This window comes from Cnephaeus nilssonii (assembly GCF_951640355.1).
Source record: "Cnephaeus nilssonii genome assembly, chromosome: 10".
Taxonomy (NCBI): Eukaryota; Metazoa; Chordata; class Mammalia; order Chiroptera; family Vespertilionidae; genus Cnephaeus; species Cnephaeus nilssonii.
The window spans coordinates 7,254,822-7,275,562 of NC_137081.1; the positions used below are offsets into that span (position 1 = coordinate 7,254,822).

Consider the following 20,741-nt stretch of genomic DNA (forward strand, 5'->3'; position numbering starts at 1 on the left):
ACATTTAAATTTCTTGATCTTCCCATAGAAATATGCTTCTCTTCTGGTCTTTAGAAGTAAATAATATTTGTCTTCTTAGAATTTTGGGATCCACCTTTGACACCTCCCTCTACATTCAGTGCATCATAGTGACACGTTGTGCTTCCTTCCATCTCTACCTGGCCACTGGGCTAGTCCAAGCCATGTACCTGCACAGATGTAGTAGCCTATCTGATCTGGTAACTTCCATGTTTCCCTTCCCTCACACTCTTCTCACACAGAGGTTAGGATGTGATACAAGCTATACTGTGTAGTGTGTCTCGAGCTAGGATGTCTGAGACAAGATAGACATCAGCCCTCTCTCAGTCCTCTCTGACGGCTAAGCTAGACAGCAGGTCCTCGCTGCTTGGACTGTTCTACTCTCCCCCAAACATGGTTTCTGTTTTGGGCTCTGTACTTCATTTGTCCCATTTCCCACTAACAGACAGGAGGGAAGGGGCTGAGGTTTGAGTGATCTGGGTGGGATGGAGCATTGCTAGTTTCCAAAGGCTCCCAAGTGACCTAAATGTGTAGCCAGGTTTGAACACCACTGTGCTATGGATGTGTTTCTTAAACTGTTTAAATGAAAGCATATTTCTACCTTTCTCTACATTTCTTCTTTGAAAATTCATAAGAAATACTCTGTGTTATGAAGGACGTATATCCAATTAAATAGACTTCAGGCCTAAAATAAGAGCTAAACACTTGCAAGGTTGCATAGTTTCAAACGTCAAGCCTGGGTTTGGTGTTGCTATTTCACATGCGACTTACAGTGTTTTGGTGCTTAATGAACATAAATGAAAGGAACTTGGGCCTGTCACTCAGAAAGCAAATGAAGTAACTGACACTTTAATGATTAAGTTGACTAAAATGTCATAATTTTTAGTGAGGAAATTTCTTGATTAAAACAAAATCATGTGTTTTTAGCTCTCAGAAGGAGACTAGATTTTGCTTTCCAGATGATATAAAAATCTGATAGAAATCCATTGATTTAATCAGGCCGATTTCTGTGTTTTGAAATAAAGCTACTCATCTGGCATTTTTCATTAAGGCTTGACAACAGCTGGCTGCCTCCCAGAATGCAGTATCGTGTCAGAGATTATTGTATAAAGCCCTGGATCAGCTGGCATTGTATTTACTTAAAGTGATTATGTGTACATTTCTTCACTCTTGGGCTGAAAAGAAATGCTGAACTTGGGTGAGGAAACAGTATTGCTTCAACCACAAAAGGCCATTTCTACTCCGCTATGTTCCACCTAGGAACACTGTCTTTCCTGTTGGGCCTAAATAGTACATTTTATTTCAATTGTTTTAGCAAGTTATTTTTAAATACTGTGACTTATATTTTGACTGAATTATGTGGCTTTAATGAAGTGATTTGGAAGCAGTATTTAAGATCAGAATAGCATCATTTAAACTACATAAGTATACACATCTAGGAGAGTAGCTGATTTTATTTGTCCTTTCTGTTGATTTCTGACTTAGAGATTTGAGTGCGTGAGCTTTTAACTTAAATACACACACACACACACACACACACACACACGATTATTACATCTTTCTATTAAGCAATCACTTCCTAAAGTTGTGGGGTACCCATGTCTTGCTGAAAGTTCTGGAATTCCAAGGGCTGAGATTAGACTAGACAAAAATATATCGCTAAGTTTAGATATTTTATTTAAAAACTAGAAATTCGTGCACAGGTAGGGTCCCTAGGCCTGGCCGGTGATCAGGGCAGATCTGTGGGCCAAGCAGCAGGGCAATTGGGAGCCCCGCTGGCACTTGCCTTGGCCAGCCTAGCGCCGCCCGCTCACCAGCCCTGCCCCCACCGCCTCCGGTCGCCTCCCTCTGCGGGGCAACCGGCGGGGTGATTGGGGGGCCTCCACTGGCACCCACCTTGGCTGGGGGCAGCTCCTGTGTTGAGCATCTGCCCCCTGGTGGTCAGTGTGCACCATAGCAACCAGTCGTTCTGCTGTTCAGTCGATTTGCATATTAGGCTTTTATTATATAGGATACCCAAGATTGCAGCACTAGAAGTTCACTAGCAAAGTACCCAAAGGAGTAACCAAACTAGGTGTTTTCCTTTTACTCAAGCTAAGAACTGAGATGGATCATACGTGCCCATGTGGACTGCAGTAATAATTTTCTCAATGAAGGGAGTGAACTGCTTTTGGTTAAAAATTGATTGTATGGTGATGGATGGTAGATAGACTTACAGTGGTGAACACTGTGTAGAATATATACTTGAAATATATACTATCATGTGTGCCAATTTTACAATCAGAAAATTCAAAAATGTATTGAATACAAAAGAATTGATTAAATAAAAGAAATGAGGTTTTGTGCTTTGATTGTGATCATTTTTACCATGGAACCAGAAGGTGGGATTTGTTCAGCACCTTAGTGCTGCTGGGACTCCCAGTTACTGTGTGGGTTTCTAGCCCTCACGATGTTACTTTTCTCTCTCTCCGTTCCTTAGTTGGGAGAAAATAACAAAACCTCATAGATACTAGTATGTCTCATTGCAAACTTTACATTGTGGCCTCGCTGGGACCTTTAATAATATTTGTAATTTTATTTATTTATTTATTTATTTATTTATTTATTTATTTATATCTTGGGGATCCCTGTCCAGTGGCTTCCAAACTTAGCTGCTTGCAGAGGTCCCTTCGTGAGCGGCTTTTGGTTAAAAGTTGAACCCCCAATTTTGTCCTGGACCTACTGAGTCAGAGTTTCTGAGGATGGCGCTGGGGAAAGCTTTCTGAGTGAGGTCAGCCTTTCCCTGGTTCGGGGAATGGTATTCGGGTGCCCCTGGCAATCCACCCTCGGAGACTGACGCTTCTCAATTCCATCCACGTTTGTAAGTTCCCAGTCCTAACTTTCCCCTTAGAAAGTGATGGGTTCTTTCTTTTACCCCAAAACTAAGGCCACCCAAGAAATATCCTTTATATTCCCTTTTGTTGACCTCAGAAGTGTCTCCAGAGAGTTATCGTCTTTCTTTGAATTTCACAGGAAAGGGGTCCTGGTCAGAGAGTAAACTCCACGTCTGCCTTTCAGTTTATCCATTTCCATCTTTAGTTCCCTTTGTATCACTATGTAACCTTCCCCCCATTTTTTAAAGTTCATCTCTTTTCTTAGCCTTTGGACACACAGATTTCCCCTATTGGGAAAATTCTTCCTCCTATAACCCTGCTACCATTGAAGTGCTCAGTCTTCCCCGCGCCAAACTTCCAGAGAGAATGATTGATTTCTTCTTCTTTTTTTTAAAATTTCTTTATTGATTAAGGTGTTACATATGTGTCCTTATTCCCCCATTATTTACCAGTAAGTTTTGTGACTCTTATTCTTTCCACTCTAAACCTACCCCCTCAGTAATTTCCTCTAATTATGAAATCAATTTTCTTTTCTAGCAGTTAGATTGGTGTTTCCAAGCAGGATATAAAAAGTATGAGTACTGTGAAAAGAAAAGGCTTTTCTTTATCTTCTTTAGAAAATAAAATTATAACTATACAGAGGATGCATGAATTTTATCTATTATGAACATTTAATGGGTAAACATGGTTGCCCCAGTAAAGATTTGGGCCTCCCCCCAAAGATAAGATGAGAAGACAAATCTGTCCTGATTTTTCGCTGACATGTTCATCACAGGTTCTCTTGTGTAATGGTCCGTGACTAGGTAAGGCGTAGATTTTGGTATCCAAGGATGAATACTTAGTTTATTGCAAGAGGTTTTAACCAGACCTCTCCTAATTTGGAAAAAATTTCTGTTGCTATAATGTGGGAATCCATTTATTACTAGAATATCAGAAAATGTCCACATTCTCTGGAATTGCTCACCACTTATAAACTTTTATTTTTATTTAATTTATTTTTTATTTACTTTCTTAAATTAAAAAATTATGATGAAAGTATTCCATGGAAATGATTATCAAATAGTTCTATAAAGCATATAAAACCCCCAATGTATTTTAAAAAATCTTTATTGTTGAAAGTATTACATATGTCCCCTTTTTCTCCCCATTGACACCTTCAAGCCGCCCCCGCTCTCCCCCCAACCCCATCCCAGGCCTTCACCACCCTGTTGTCTGTGTCCATGGGTTACTAAATATTCTTTTCTCTCTTTTCTCACTGCCTTGTCCCACTTACTAGTAGAACCATTTCATTTATTTATTCAATTAATATTTATTACATAATTACCATGTGCCAACTGTTCTAGGTGCTGGGCATGCCATTACCTCTCCCTTTTGTTTCCTAAATCCATGGCCTCTTCTTTTTTGGTTTATTCCTTTGTTTTGGTGGAGCATATCCTGTAGTGGCTTCTTGAGAAAGGGTGCTTTGGCAATGACTTTTTTAGACTTGGTATGTATGCGTCGACTAATTCAGTGTAGGATGATCAAACAAGTTGGCTAGAATTTTCATTGAGACTCCCCACCCCCAATATCACTATACATCAATCTTTTCTCGTGGGCAGTGTAGTGTCCCCCAGAGAAGAATCCCCAGTTTCCTGCTATGGGAGTGCAGTCTGAAGCCTTATGTCATCCTCAGAAGTACTTGCCCTCTTTGGTTTCCGCTGTGCCTGCTGAGTGTGCAACCCCCATGCTTCCCTTTCTCTGAGGGTAAACTTCAGATTTCTAGTGTCTGGTAAAGGTTAGGACTTGGGAGCTACGGTGTACTGGTAAATGTTTAACAACCAGCTCGCTTGAAAAATCAAAACAAAACTGATTTGTAGCATTTGCCAATTTCTGTCCTACTCCCGCTATGGTTGATTTCAAGCTACCAGTGTGAGGTCACTGCAGAGTGACTCTTGCTGTTAAAAGCCACATGAAGTCCACCAATGATTGAGAGTCTAAAACCCCTTCATTTTAGCATGCTCTTATTTCATCTTCCCAAGTACCCAGCGTCTCCTTTTCCTAAGCATTTCCAGGAGCAAATTGGCTCGCTTCTTGTAGTCATTGGCTTGACTTTTCTTCTCTCAGCTCAAATGTTTTCTCCATCTGCTTTCCATCTTCAAATGTTGGATCATAATCACCTCTTCATTTTGTTGCAGTTGGAGTTTGTGTTTTTGTTTCCTGTTGTCTTAGGGGTTTTAGAATTTTGAGAGAAGAAGGGAGTGAAAACGTCTTTACGTTGCTATCACGATCCTGAAAGTGCTAGTCATTTTTCTAAACACCAAATATAAAATGGTAACATGTTGTTAGCAGTATTTTGAATAATCTTGTCTAAATCTTTAAAAATCTAATCTACCTAATAAAAGAGTAGCATGCTAATTGACCATACCTTCACGATGCCCACCAGCCAATTAGGAGTGAGTATGCAAATTAACCCAACAAAAATGGTGGGTTAATTTGCATACACGGGCACCGAGTGGCTGGGGGTGTACCGCACCACCCCTGGCTGCTCCTGGCCTCTGAGCAGCATAGGAAGGCGGAAAGGCGGCGGCTCTGGTCAGAGTGAAGGTGGTCCTGGCAGCCAGGGAAAGGAAGGCCCATTCTGGCACGAATCTTCGTGCATCGGGCTTCTAGTTTATAATATAATAAGCTGAGAAGTAATTTTTGACTTTGCTACATAGGCCAAGTTATTCAGTGCGTACACACATTGCAGATCAGGGCATGCTTGGAAATTACAGCAGTGCATGGTGGGATTCTGAACTTGAAAGACATGAAGGATGTGGATTACTTGGGAGAGCTACCAAGTTTTGAGTTATCTTGTACTCAACCCTCATAGTTCCTCTATCAGATAGTATAGCCATAGACAGGTGTTATTGAGTTGTGAGGTAAGTATTTTGTTAGGAGAGGTTGGGTGAGGGTGGGGATGAAGGCATATTTATTCAGTTATCAAATTAGAAATACAGAATATCCCAATCAAGTGTGTGCCCCTTTTAGGTGTTAGTAGTAAAAACAGCCTGTTGCTCTTTTTATTTTGTGGTTGATGATGATTTTCAAGACAAGTTAACACAGTGGTTAAGGCATAGGCTCCTCAGTGCTCGTGTCCCAGAATGTGGCTCTGCTGGACACTGGTCATGGGACTTTGAGCAAGTTTCTTCACCTCTTGGTGTCTCTGTATTTCATCTTTAAAATTAGGATCAAATAGAAACTCTTCATAGGCTTGTTGTGAGGATTGAGTTAATATGTTAAAGCACTTATGTGAAGCATAATAAATGATCAATAAATAGTAATTATTAATTGTTACTGTTGTTGGCACTAGCGATAACAAAATCGGTATTGGTTAAAACCTGTCTACTTTTAAAATGTACATGAGTATCATATTAAAGTCATACATAAACACACATTTTATTGGAATGCCTTGTTGTATGCGATCCATATTTTGTAGCTTTATAACTCTTCTGACAATTTAACTTAACAGACATAAATTGAGTGTCAACCAGGTATGATTTTTAGTACGCTAAATGCTGAGGTTATAGAGTTTCCCAAATGAACTTAATTTGGAAAATAATTAGAACCTTTCCTCAACCTTCACACCACAGTGAACTCCAGATGGATCAACGATTTAAACCTTAAAAAAAAAATAGAGCCCTGACGTACTCGTAGTAGACATGGGTGAATACTTAATGCGTTTGGAGTAGAGGAAGCTTTCCTCCTTCTTGACATCAAAATAAAAAACCTTAAAGTAAAAGATTGGTACATTCGACTAAATAAAATTTTAACTTCCGATTGAGGGAGGAATACCCAAAACAAAGTCAAGAGTGAAACACAAACTGGGAAATAATGAGAGTACATATGACAGACAAGGATGAATTTAATTGCCAATCAATGGTAAAATGGCAGACAACCTAGAAGAAAACTACAAGCACAGGCCATTCACGGAAAAAGAAATTACAAATGGTATGTAAAGATATACAAAGGTCCTCACTAAAATGTAAAGACATTTAATCAAAAGACATTTTTCATTTATTGGGAATGAGGCTGCTGGTGTGGGTGCAGGGTGGGAAGAGACGCCCATGTGAATTTTTCCAGCTGCCAGTCTCGGGAGAATATCGTTTGGGGGTGCAGTTATCTTGGCGTCTGACCTGAGTAGCCAGGCTCCTCCTTATCTCTGCTTTCAAGATACCCTCTTGAGCGCTCTTCCCTGCACTTCTGTTTCCTTGGAAAAGTGCACTGGCAAGTTTTCTGGGATTTAATGATGCCTTCCATCTGTGCATTAGTCACAGGTAGCAATTACTTCATATTCAGATGAGCCATGCATGGGCAACATTTAAAAAGTCTTCCTTCTGAAAAAGCCCCAGTTGGCTGGTGTGTGGCCCTTCCGTGTGTCAATGAAACGTTCACCCTGTTTTCTGAGGCTGTCTTCTGAAGACCCGGTGCACATCTTTCCCAGGGTCCCGTGTCTAGAAAACAAAACAAACCCTTGGAGCTTCTGGGGGAGAATGGGACTAGATGGGTTGGTTTGTGGGTTCATTGATTCACTAAATGTTTACTGAGTACTTACTGTGTGTCAGATACTGTTCTAATCATTGGGGACACAGGAGTGAACATGTTTCCATGGAGCTAAATTTTAGGGGAGTAGAGACAGACAATTAACAAAATAATAATTTAATAAAGAATTTCAAATGGCTGCTATGAAGAAGATAATAAAGAGAAGGCAATAAAAAGGAGAGGGATGGAGGTGGTCAGATAAATAGATACCTATGCATACACATTAGTACCTCTCAACTCTACTGTTCATCAGAATCACCTGTAGGACTGAATAAAACATAGATTGCTGGGCCCTCCCAGAGAGTTTGTGACTCAGGATGGGCCTGGGAGTTTACATTTGTAACAGGTTGTCCTGTGCTGCTGCTGCTGCGGCTCTGGAGAAACACTTGGAGAACCACTGGCAGAGGATGCAGGGCGGTCCCAGAAAGCCTCTTCAAAGCGGTGGTGCTTGGGTAGAGACCTGAGTGATGCGAAGGAACCAGTGATGTGAAGATCATCAGTGGTGGGGTGGGTGAGGTGGAGGGTGGGAATGAAGAAGTGCTTTCCAGGTAAAGAGAGAAGCTGTGGTCTGAAGAGAGCAAAGAGGCTAGTGAGGCTGCTGTGAGTGACTGGAAGGGACAGTGGCGGCAATGAAACCAGGGAGAAAGAGGGGCAGAGGGCAGGTCATGGCAGCCGTGGCTCTCCACTCAGAGCATGCTTAAATAAAGCAGTGCCGGCCCCGCCCTGCGGACTCCGATGTCATGAATCTGTGAGGCACTTAGGACTTGTTAAAAGCTCCTGAGGCGATTCTGATGAGCAACCAAGAGTGAGAATGATGGACATGGCCCTTTGAAGCTGGGTAGGGGTAAGACTTTATTTCAAGGATGATGGGAAGCCATGAGCAGTAGAGGACACGTGTCTGTCTGCTGGAATGAGTTTATAAGGGTAATTAAGAGGGAATAGGAGGCCAGTTAGAAAATATACCATTTTCCCAGTTAAAAGTGATGTTGGATTAGTGCAGGTGGTGGTGGTGGTGAGAAGCAGGAGGCAGGATGGTAGTGAGATTTTGGGGTAGAACAGAAAGGACTTGTAGACAGGTTGGGTGTGAGGGATGAGAGAGAGGAGCAGACTCAACTACCATTCCAGAGTCACTTTCAACCTTTCCTAAAAGGCTTATTGGAGTTAACGTGTCCAAACTAAAAAATGTTTTTAATTTCTCCCCAAACGTGGGGCCCTATTGTACCCTGTCCAGCACCTGAACCCAGAGACCCCTGACCACTCAGGAAGGGAGGTGAGACATGACTAATATTCTGAGAGATTGTTTTCTGAGCATGAGCACGAGTGGGGCATTTTTTTCAAAGATCGTGTGTTGTATGGTCACATGGATTTAAACAGGTAAGGATTTATGGCATATCAAGTAATGTTAAGAAGGTCATTGAACTCAGGAAGGGAAGAAGGTAATGAAAAATTCATTATTAGCCATATTTTAAACTCCAGATCCAGTGCCTTGAAAATCCGTTTTATACTGCGAACATCAAAGTCATCATATACGTTTCTGGAGGAAATAATTGCCAATACTAATAGGAGATAATTAAAATTTTTTTCAATATTTCTACGGAATCTATTTTGCTAAATATTAAGTAGGCAGAATAGTAAGGTAGGAATGTGGTTCATATGTGGACATTGGCTTTTTGACTTCACTCTAACAGTTGCTTAACATTCTCCTATAATGAAATTGTTTCTAGTAATAAAATTGCATTGCAAAAACTTCCTAGATTATTTGAGGCCAAAATTAGACACCTAGAATAACAAAATAATTCTTGCCTGAGGGCTGCTGTAGACGAGAGAAGCTGGTTGTGAAATCATTGTGACCGGATTCTCTCCTGTAGAATGCTGCTGAGGAGAGGAGGTTCATCGTGTTCCAGCTAAGAGTCTGGAGGTGGGAACAGTAGTGGAAATAGTGGGCTGAGAAGGTCAGGGGTACAATAGGTTGCTTGACTGGAGTGGCTATAAAATTTATGGCTCATAGTTCAGTTTGGTGAAGGTTTATTTACAAAATGAACAAACATACATGCTTTCATACCATGCTGGTTGTTGAGATGATAATGGCTTATAAGTACCGGTAGTGTTCTGCCATGGTTGTCTATTCAGCCTCAACCTCAGTCTTTCTTCTGGGAACAGTGCCCCCTTTCCTTTGGGAATGGCTCAAGCTTCCAGTGGTTACTGACTCCTTCCTTATATGACCCTGTACCTTCGCTTCTCCCATCCTTTCTCTTACCTGGGCCACAGTGGACTGGCCTGGAGTGGGCATCTGACTCAAGCTGGTCCTTCTCTTGAAATTTTCAAGTGCATTGGGAAAGAGTCAGTTCCTTTTGGCGGGGGAGTTCATGAGACGTGAAACCCAGGGGCGTCTGAAAGCCAGGTGTGCTGCCCAGGGAAGGAAGCCTAGGGAGTGGGTCAGATCATGGAGAGCATACTTTCTGCAGTCGGAGTGATCAGTCCCTTAATAACAGGACACTTTAGGATGCTTCCTGTATATTTTCATTTTGCATAATCTCATTTTAGAAGGGTCTGTCACATACCAGAAAGAATCCGGACAAACACACAGGCATTGTATTTAGGAAAGATATTTTTATTAAAGTCTAGAGGCTGCTGGCAACCAACTAATGCTGAGGTTTATAACACTCTGAACTGGTTGGACACGACTGAGGAACATGGACTTGTGTCTGTAGAAATCCTATGGATTGAGTGAGTGATTGATTGGCTTGGAGTATACACTTGAGGCTGTTTATTGGCATTCTAGCCAAGTAGCGAAAGGTTGTGTCCTGTCTTAGATCTTTCCAGCCCTGTCAGTACTCTCCTGATGATCAGCTAAAGATTTGATAAATTACTTTTGCCTGAAGTGCAATTCATTGATAATGGCTTATTTTGTTTCCCTTCCCAGTTAGTACTTACCTTTTAATTCATTGGAGTGAGTTATTTGTGGATTTAAGGTTTGCCATGTGATAGATACTGCCGTTTATTTCATTGAACTCAATCTTCAAGACAATGTTATGAGGTAGAAATTATTATCCTTATTTTACAGGAGAGGAAAACTAAGCACATAGAAGCTAGGCAGCTTGGCTAACTGAGGTCATATGGCTCAGAGCGTATAACTCAGTCTACAGTGAACAGAACTACTTCCTTCAAATTAGGCTCTTGGCCTATTTGAGTTACCTCCTTACCTGCCATTAGGAGGGAAGTGGGCAGTGGTTGCCATGGTAATCCTAGGGACCATAAAGTTTATGACAGCTTGCCATGCATCAGGATTAACCCAGTTGTGCCAGAGTCTTACTATCAACCAAGAGTCACTCAACTACACACATAGACTGAGTGAAGGTTGCTTGTCTGCTATTTTGATCAGAGGAGAATTCCTTAGGGTTATTGGGAATTATTAGGTGTTACCTTATGGTGATTCAGAACCTATGGGGCCTCTAAATGACTTCTTATGGTTCTGAGTCCTAGAGGTATATCAGAAATAGTTCAGACCTTAAACCTTTACAGGGACCAGAATCATGCTCTTGATTACATATTAATAGAGCAATAGTCAATATTTCATCATTAACTCCATTTTAGAGGTATCTGGGTTAATTAATAGAGTGATATAGTATTGATATTCTCCTACTGAATTGAATTAAATCTGTATGGATTAAAATATTTTCCAAGTGTTTTTTAATAACACTGTATATTCCAGAGATTTAAAAAATGTTGTCCTCGCCCTGGCTGGTGTTGCTCAGTGGTTAAAGCATTAGCCCATGGACCTAAAGATCGTGGGTTTGATTCCTGGTCAAGGACATGTACCTGGATTGCAGATTCGATCCCCGGCCCTGGTCAGGGCTTGTGCAGGAGGCAACCAATTGATGTTTCCCTCTCACATCGATGTTTCTTTCTCTCTCTCTCCCTCTCTACCTCTCCTCCTCTCTCTTAACCTCTCCCCCTCCCTCCTTCCCTTCCACTCTCTAAAAATCAACATTGAAAATATTCTTGGGTGAGGATTAACAAAAACATTTTTAAAGAAGTTGTCCTCTTTTTGCTAGCTTCCTAAGTAGACACTAATGCCATAGTGAAATAAAGCCACATGGATCTTGACTGGCGCACAACCCAGAAACCAGGCATACCTCTGTCATGGGTCAGAGCTGAAGCATCTTGCCTTGTGTATATGGTCGGGATTTTGTTTTTCTACTTTGGCTGTGACCCAGTATAAAATACGGGGGCTGACACCCCATCATTGGGGTACGTGAGTATTTAGAATTGAAGGCTATGAGAGACAATATGAAGAGGACAGTGGAAAGAAAGACTTATGCTTTGCCGTCCCAGCTGTAGGACCTTGATCCCCATTCCTCTTGGCCTTAGAATGAGGTGACTGAGAGAAATGATCTGCAGGTCCAGTTTCAGCTTAAAACCTGGAATTCTCTAATGCCAGGTAATGGGAGACTTGTTTGCTGGTGTCTGATCACAAAGCTTTTGGAAACAGAAGAAAACCCTACACGTTATGTTGCTCACTGTGTTGGGATAGACACTGAGGCAGGAAGGCCTGCAGAGAGCCTCAGCTTAGCTTCTCTGATGACCTGCCTCCTGTTTCCTTCAGAGGAGGGGGAGAGATTGTCATCTCCCGCGTGTTTCAGCATCTGTGGTTTCTTTCATGAGGAAGCGTCATAGTGGCTGTCAAGAACCACGTGGTGGTTTAGTTATGCCGTGGCATCATGTAATACCAGCATGTGTGCACCTGAGAATAAGTGTTTCAGAAGCACTTGTTTGCTTAAGTATGATTATATTTAGAAAGGAGGTGCTTTGTGAGGGATCCCAGCTCTATACCTCTGTGAGTTTCATGTCTAAGCTCATTAGCAGCAGGGACTGTGTTTGGCATTTTGCCAAATGCACTGGTTCCTTGATCCTTTTCATGGCAATTATGGGAGAACCTCTGACAGGTGATAATGATGAAAGTATTGAAAAAAATACTATCTTTCAGATAAAACAATTGAGAAATGTTTTAAGCATTTGAGAGTGATATGTTGAGAATTACCAAACAAAAATCAGTAACAATTTCAAACTCCAGTGGGCATATCCATATTCATTCTCTAGGCAGTGCACATGCTAGTTACTATCAGAACATTCCACATTTCAGGAACAGGTGTCACCTTCATGAATCGTTTCCTTCCCATACCTATGCCCGTGACCTTAGCTTAGGCATTTATCACCACTCTTCTGGATTATTGTAGGAGTCCTCTAGCTTTTCTCCTGGCTCACATTCTTCTAAGTACCACCTTGCATCTCATCAGATAGTCCGAACCCAGCTAGGATCAGGTCAAAGCCTTCAGAGGCTTCCTACTGTTCAAGTAAAATCCAAACCTCATCACGTAGCACTGAATGTCACTGGCGGTCTGGCGGGACTCCAGCCATGTCCCTCTTCCCGCTCCAGCAGCACTCTAAGTCCTAGTGGATTCGACTACCTGCGTTACTCGGCTGTTCTCTGTTCTCTCCTTCGTAGGCATCTGCTGTGTCACTTCTTCATATATTGCTCTCCTTCCATCATAATAAAGTCAAGCCCGACTGTTCATGCCTTCTCAGAAGCCAGGACCTCTGTTATTCTTTCAAATTCACTCCGTGGGAGTAACATTCTGTCCTCTAACTCTGTTAGAATACTGAAACTCACTTCTAAAAGCATTATGATTGTTCCTTCATGTTATTGTGGTTGCTGGTATATGTATGTTCTTTATGTTATATCCTTTTACTAGATTACAACTTTTTAGGGTAGGGGGTCTTGTCTTTTGTTTTTGGTTTTAATTTTCCTTTGAATAGTACCTTGCATGGAGTTGGCCTTGCCAGTTGAATGGGCCAGTAGGTGAAGGGTTTTGTGGTGAAACCCCTTCCCTTGAAGTTTCTTTCTTTGATCTAGAAATTTCTCACTAATGTGAGATTGGTGAGTTTTGAGTGATCTTGGGTATATGTAGGTGTATTCTTGTGCCATTAGGCTGATAAATTGCTAACCACTGGTGTTCTAGGCTGAATCTAGTTCTTGGGTTGCTGATCCTCTCACCTGTTCTCAGACCATCTCCTCCACAGGGAGCAACCACCCGCCCCTGGCCACCTGCCTCTGTTCACCAAGGGTCATCCCCCTGGAGAGGCCCTCATCTGAGTCAAGCGGTACACGGAAGATGATACTTTCTATGCCGTATTTTGCCTACATCCTTATTTTCTTGGGCATACTCCCTTGCTAAGTTAAATTTTGTAGTAATTGTTGCTTTCTGATACTTTTATTTTTCACCTTTAATTCCTTAATTGTGACACATGGGACCTGCAAAATGTTTCCCATGTTTTTAAGTTGTCCTAAGGCAGATCTACTCCGTTAAAAGACTACTTTTAACCTTCTCAAGTTCAAATGCAAAGTGATCCCAAGTTTATATCCCAGATCTTACATGGTCAGAAATACCACTGTATCTCTGACCTGTCAATGTTCTCATATGGTTTCCCTCTACTTGGGTACTGGTTCCTATGTTGTTCAGGTTCAGTTTATTAGCTGGTAAGTACTCTCTGGTTAAGAGTTTGGTGGGATAAAAGATTAAAAGATGAGTGAATTGAACTTTCTTTGAATGGGGTGGGGTGGGAGGCAGACTAGACTTCTGCATGTCCATATTATTTCTAGCCTAATTTTTGAAATACTATATGTATATCTTCTTTAGAAATCATCATGAGAATTTGTTAGTGAAAGGATGTTGGATCAAAGCCATTAAGCTAGTGTGAAAATTTAAATCAGTAAATATTGATTTTTAATAACTATTATGGAGCCTGTTTGAGCAAGGGGCTGGAGAACTAAAACATAAAGAAAATATAGCCTCCTCAGAAATAGAGAAGAGGATCAGTAGGTTTCAGGAAGACCATACTGCCTAAGGAAATCTCTCTCACTGTCTTCACACTTTATGCTACACATATATAGCAAGTTCTGTGACATGTTATTATCAAATGTGTCATATTCTGGCTAATCAAATGTTTTAATCTCCAGAGAGTGACCCTAGATATTACCAGGTTACAGAGAATTTGCATAAAATGAAACACACAATGTTTGACCACATTGATCTTCCCTTTAGAAGGTATTTCAAGATTTTAAAGTACCACCTTGATTGTCACTGTAAATATGGATTAACATGATGTTTAAAGTCACCTATGATGAGAAAGTATAGTAATAATAGCTACTGTTAATTAAATGCTAATTATGTGTAAGAGTTTAGCTTTCCTTCTGCAGTCCGCACATTGTCTCTGGGATGTGAGGTATAAATATTTCTCTCTTTTCTGCGTCCAGTGCAGCTAGAGAGCAGTCCGGTTCCTGAGTAGGGGCAGCTGGGGATTGAGAAAATGAAAGAAAGAGACAGACACAGAGATAGAAGAAAAAAGCTGGGGCCAGTTGGGACAGCTGACCTCTGATGGAGAGACAGTGACCCAGAGCCAATACAGCGCGTTTATTTTATACAGCAAAATACCAGGAAGTTTTACTAAGGCCCAAGACAAAGGAGATTATGTGCATTCTTGTGGCTTCTTTGTAATCATCACTTCTGGGTGGGCCTGGATAATCGTGTTTATTCCTGGTGCTTGGCTGGATTTAGATAATGAAACCCATCCCCTTGGTGCCTGAGCTGAAGGTCAGGCTGACAACACACCTGCCTCTGGCAAGGTATGTTTCCAGGGCATGACTCTGCCTGGCACCGCTGGATTCAGATGACAATCAGCTCAGGGGCCTTTCCTAGGCGCTCTCTACAGTGAGGTGTGAAGTGAACTCTCCTCTTAGCACAGGGTTAAGAAACTGGCCCACGGTCACTCATGTAGCTAGTAAGTGGTGGACTTGGGCTTCCTACCCAGGCAGTTTGGCTCCAGAATCTGTGCTCCTAACCAGTAATGTATCTTGCCTCTCAATCACTCCAGTGTCCTCCAACTTTGGTTTACTAGGAACCATCTTGGGGAACTGCCGACATGCAAATTCCTAGGCCCTAACCCTAGGGAGCTGGATTCGATCCATCTGGAGCTGGGCCTAGGAATCTGCATATGAACACGTGTCTACACGATTCTGTAGTGCTGCATCTACACTCTGAGAAATACCTGCTGGAGGCGGTAGCTCAGGTTTCTGTAATGTATATACATGCACATAGACATCTTTGTAACGTTATCTCCCACACCACAAGAATTTCTACTCCAGTATAGTGTACTGGGACATATTCTAGACAAAGAGGTAGAACAGTCCCCCTACACCTCACCCCAAACTAGCTATGTGACTTAGGCCAGATTAGTTGTTTTAGAGTTCTCCAGGGGAACAGAACCAATAGAATGTGTAGATAAATGTATAGGCAAAATCCCATTGGTAAGCTCATCAGCAATTGGGCCAGTGATTACCACTATATAAAAGATGCACCAAATGTGTGACCAGTGAGACACCCTGACCACGGAAGGCTCTGGCTTGGCTCACCCAGAGTTGTTCTACCCAGTGTTTTTTAAAATGTGAATTTCTGTTAGTTACTAACAAATTTCAGATTTCTTAAAAAAAACCTGATGATCTGGTGACATTGCATGGCCGCAATGGAGCTGAGTCACAAATGCCACCTGTGGGAGGGGCCTGCTGTCTCTCACCCCCCTTCCCGTATCTCCCTCACTTGCCTCATGGCATTTATCTCTTATTTCTGTGAGCGGCGGAGCCCCTGCAGGCATTTGAGCGCTGGGCCCTTGTTTTAGTGGCTATTTTCTGTGGCGGCTCCACCTCCCTGATTAAAAATGACAGAGAAGTGGGGTTTCTGAAACACAGGAAAGCCTGTGTAGTTGGGAAATGGCCGTTTCTTTGGTGTGTGGGCTGGCGTACCTTCTTTTGAATGAATAAAAGGGATGCCTTATACTGCTGCCATCTTTCTTCGTTAGGAGGTGAGACACATTGTGAGCTGGGTTCTTCAGAGTCACTGAGGGGGTTGCTGGGAGGAACACTGATGTAAAGAGAACATGCTAATTGGCACAGAGTGGAATCAGTGTATCAAGCAGTTTAAAATGTGCGTGTTGCCCCTCCTATAGCAAGGCCAGCTTTATAGGAAAACGGAGTGGGCGGTGGTTTGATAGTACGATTTCAAAGGTGAAATAGCCTCATAACTTGCCCAGTGTTCTCTGAAGGCTGCAATGACCTTGACCAGGACACAGCCTTTTATTTCCCAGTGGGAAGGGAAGCAGGGGCCTCGGAGGGGAGCAGCATGGCCTAAACTGACACAGGAACATGCGGCGGTGTTAGATCTGTACAGCAGATACATGTCCATGGGGACTCGGGGAAAGATGAAACTCGGGCCTTGTAAGTGTGGAAATAGCAGAGGGAAAAGGGTAGAGAATTGGAGGGACGTGGAGAACCACTGACTGTGAAGTGTAGCTCTCCCAGCCACCTCCCCCTTTTCTATGTCAACATGTCTATGCTGCTTTTTCTGTTCTTTTGACAAAATATATATAAATTGCCTTCAGGGCCCCCAAAATTAATTCCATCAGACATATGGTTTGCAAACATGCTCTACTTTCCTGTGTTTAAAAAATGTATTTCAGATGTGTAGCATTATCATGGTGTCTCTAGAAGTCATCCTTCATAAAAGTAACTCAGGAATGTTAGAATTGTTGTCAGCTTCTTGGCAAACAGTGTTCGATTATGTATTTATGCTCCACAAGATACAGGGTTTTGGAAGTATTCTGGAATGTTTCCAGATTTCATTTTGGGACTCAGAATTTGGTTATTCTTTATTAATTCCAATAAGTACTAGTTTATAATAGTCATAAAGGTGTTAGCTCTGAATGGCTGCTGTATTAAATTTCAGTGAGAATGCTTTTGCTGTTACTTTCCCAGAGCATATATTTGAATATTGAATTCTGTGTGCATAGTGTTTTTCCTTGGTAGTTGGATTCCTGCAGGTGATTCATATGACGATCATCCAGAGAGAGAATGCATATTTTTTCATGTCTAATGTTAGGTTTTCTGCTTGGGAGGCACATGCTTGCCTCTAGATTTTCTATTCTTAGAACACTTCCGATTTTTCTTGTTTCTATTAATTTTGAACATATTAAGGCCATCATTAGCTCTAGCCAGTTGCTTATTCTCATCTTGAATAGATTTGTAGTTTTCTTATTTTTAAATCCATCCAGTGGTTTATTTCTAAATCCCCCTTCCTTTAAATCACAGAAAGAGAAATGTTATACTTTGCAAAAGTTTTATGAGTCCTATGCTGTCTTTGGAGAAATTTTAGTAAATTACTGGCTGCAGCTCTTGGAAGATTGGTTATGATGCCATTCAGTTGGGAACTGGAGTCTTGTTTGGCTCAGAGACAAAATAAGCTTTGGTTCTAGGGCCATGACAGTGAACATCTTTTTCCTCCAACCGGATGATAGATTTTGTGGGAGGCGGTTTTGAAAATGAAACTTCAGACCTCGGGGGTTACTTGTGATCTCCAAGGACTGGTGAAAATGGTGCTTGCCCTCAAAGGCTGAGATCCTTTCCGCGTCTCCATTCAGGTAAGGATGGAGAGTCCCAAGAAATGTATTGTTTTACAAAAATAAACAGATGGGCTTGGAGGAAGACTATTTGTTTAAAGAAGTCATTCTAGTGTAGTGAGAAGCCTGAATAATTTGTGTTTAAATAATAGAAGTCATTAAATTATCCTTGGAATTTAAATGGCATAGTATTTAGTAAAGTTTTTCTTTTTAAATGAGAGAAAAATAAATTGTAAAAGACCCAGTCCTAAAAAAATAAAAAGACTCTGCCCTCAGAGTAGCTTGCAAATTCTGCTCCTAGGCTTTTATCTTTATTCTTGTCCTCCTTTTCCCCTGACATATATAAACAGAAAGGGAAAGATGGTACATGTGTTCAAGGGCCACTCAGGGCATCAGCGGACAGACCACCCATGGACCCAGGAGCAGACTGCGAGGCTGAGGGGCACATGTGCAGTGTGGGGCATTTACAGAGGATGAAGCACAGATGTTGTCTGTGTCACCATCTAGGTAACCACAGGTGCAGCATCCAGGGTGGTTTGAAGAGCTCTGCTTAGTTTTTTTCTTCAGCTCAGAGTTCTGAACCACCCGTCCTGTGTGCTGACTAATGCCCACAAATTTCTTGTGCCAGCGTCGGTCCTCGAGGAGGTCAGATCCTGGGCAGAACGGAACTTGGAGGAGGAGGTTGCTGCTCCAGCTTGGAAAGTGAAGGGTCAGGGAGTTGACAGGTGCTGACAGTCGGGGACCCCGGGAGGGTGTGTCCCCTCAGCCTTATGAAAACCCGATCTTTTACTGCAAGGGAGAATGATCCTGTTATGTTAGATATTTCATTCACTTTTCACTCACTCATTGATAACTGCCTTAAGTTTAGGAGTAACCTGGGTATCATTAGATACATATTGGGACCTGGAATACATTCTAACCCGAATAGTTAGAACTGAAATGATAAGTCTGCTCAAAGATAGAAATGCCGCCTTCTATTCTGTTTGTGAATTTATTTTAGGGATTTCTTTAGTGACTCTCCGATAACTCGTATGAGTATTTATTATCTAGCTTTCATTTAAAAAGATTTGTCTTCCTCATGGTTCTAAATGAAAAGGTAAGAAACCCAGAGGGAAAATGATGTCTTCTCTCTTGGTTTATTTTTGTACTAATAAAATGTCAGTGCTTTGAAAATGTTGAACTTTATAATGCACAAGTACTTTGAATTATTTTGTTCAAGAGAGAGAAGTATGGAGAGAAAGTATATGCTTCCTCATGTAGCTCAAAGGCCCTGTTCCTCTAAGCTGGGAAAGTTAGTCACCTTGAGTGACTTCTGGTCTCCCTTGTCCTTGGAAGGCCCACTGTCTTCCACATGCTGAGACTTCCTACAGTGCCCCCTGGTGGCATGTGTCTGCTGAGTACCTCTCAGGAGAGAGGTGAACACAGCCCTTACTGAGTTCAGTTTTCTTTTATTTGTTACTAGTGGCCTGGTGCACGGAATTCATGCATGGGGGCGGGGGGGTGAAGGGGTGTCCCTCAGCCCAGCCTGCACCCTCTCCAATCTGGGACCCCTCGGGGGATGTCTGACTGCCAGTTTAGGCTCTATCCCTGTGATCGCCCCTAACCATTCTGCCTGCTGACCTGATCACCTCCAACTGTTCCCCCCGCCGGCCTGCTCACCCCCAACTGCCCTCTCCTGCTGGCCTGATTGCCTCCAACTGTCCTCCCCTGCCGGCCTGATTGCCCCTAACCATCTCTGCCTCGGCCCCGCCACCATGGCTTTGTCCAGAAGGACATCCAGAAGGTATCCTGGAATGTCTCCCGGTCTAATTAGCATATTACCCTTTTATTAGTATAGATTCCAGTGACAATGTGTTACCCCCAGGAAACTTACATGTCTACTTTGCTTATGTGAATATTTCTAGAGTTTCAAGGCTCTGAAATTATTTTCTGCTTTTAGGGTTTAAAAATCAAGCTGTTTTCTTATATCTACACAAATAAATTGGATTGTTGGACTTCTGGTCTCGGGAGAGCTGAATCCGAGTGGTCACATAAAACCCTGACTATGGAGGCCCCCGAGGCCAGTCCAGAAAGCTGAAATGCACCTCACAGAATTGTCAGAGACCTCTCCATGGTGACAAGAGCTGTCATTTGGGTGTACTTACTAGATTTTGGACTCTTTATTATCTGAAGGCAGTCCACTGGGAAGCAGGGAATAGAGTTCAAAATCCTTTTCTTTGCATCGATGGGCTTCCAGCATACCATGGTGACAACTTAGTTTTCCAGTTTTAGTTTCCAATTCTCTACATAAGAATTGTTTTGTTTGGTCATAATGGTCTATTTATGGTTCCCTACAAACATACCTTGCATCAGAAGAAAGTTTTATTATGATATAATTCACATTACCATACAATATTTAAAGTGTGCAACTCCATGGCTTTTAGTTCACTCACAGAGTAGTACAACAATCACAACCAGTTTTAAGACATTCTCATTACACTCCCACCCCCTAAAGAAAAACCAACTCCATACCATTAGCAATCACTCGCCTTTCTCCCTCTACCCACCTTTCTGCAGCCACTAATCTATTCTCTGCTTCTAGAGACTTGTGTCAGCTGATCATTGTCCTATTACACCACTGTCAAAGTCAGTAGAGGGTTGGAAGAGCAATGGGTTTTCCTTGGTTCTGTAATCTCAACATTCTTCATAGCCTCATATAGGATTATGTTTGAGATGCAAGAGGTAATCAGAGTGCTATTCTGTAGATTCTCTGATGGCTGGGTCAGAGGTAGCTGTATTAGAAGG

The 20,741-nt window shown here is 42.0% G+C and overlaps 1 protein-coding gene across 2 annotated transcripts in view; it reads left to right on the forward strand.

The window, feature by feature from the left end:
- The window catches only part of PLCL1 (phospholipase C like 1 (inactive)), a 246,291-nt gene that overhangs the window by 95,493 nt on the left and 130,057 nt on the right, over positions 1–20,741 (forward strand). The gene's annotated exons all lie outside the window — the stretch shown is intronic.